At 34.5% G+C, this 582-nt stretch overlaps 1 non-coding gene across 1 annotated transcript; it reads right to left on the bottom strand.

Annotated features, from left to right (window-relative positions):
- Positions 1–223: 223 nt before the first annotated feature.
- On the bottom strand, positions 224–330 carry LOC148292518 (small nucleolar RNA R71). The gene has a single exon (XR_015827218.1). It is a non-coding gene; the product is annotated as a small nucleolar RNA R71 (small nucleolar RNA).
- Positions 331–582: the final 252 nt, after the last annotated feature.

Raw genomic sequence — 582 nt, 5'->3', positions numbered from 1 at the left:
TGAAAATCCTTATGTGCATGTTAGGGAATTTGAAGAAGCTATTGGCACTTTTTACAATGTTCAACTTGATAGGATTAATTTCATAAGGTTGAAATTTTTTCCTTTTTCCTTAAAAGAAAAAGCCAAAGGTTGGTTGTATTCATTAAGGGCTAGATCCATAGGTTCTTGGGGGGAAATGACTCAAGCATTTTTTAACAAATATTTTCCTAATCACAAGACGATTGCTCTTAAGAAAAGAATCTCAAATTTCTCTCAAAAGGAAAATGAAACTTTATATCAAACTTGGGAAAAATTTAAAGAGCTTTTGAATTTGTGCCCACACCATGGCTTTGAAAACTGGCGTCTTGCTAGTTATATCTATGAGGGACTTCTCCCTCATGATCGCCAATTTGTTGAGTCAATGTGTAATGGAAATTTTATGCAAAAAGACCCTGATGATGCCTTAGAATTTTTGGATGAAATTGCTGAAAAAGCTCATCAATGGACTGTCCCCAGTCCAGTTGAGACCACTGATCGGTCAAGAATTGCCACATCTTCTACTAATAAAGGAATTTATCAATTAAAAGAAGAAGATGATTGGAA

This window comes from Prunus avium, chromosome 8 (genome assembly GCF_965620075.1).
Source record: "Prunus avium chromosome 8, drPruAviu1.hap1.1, whole genome shotgun sequence".
In the NCBI taxonomy this organism is placed as follows: Eukaryota; Viridiplantae; Streptophyta; class Magnoliopsida; order Rosales; family Rosaceae; genus Prunus; species Prunus avium.
This window is presented reverse-complemented; position numbering and strand designations above follow the sequence as displayed.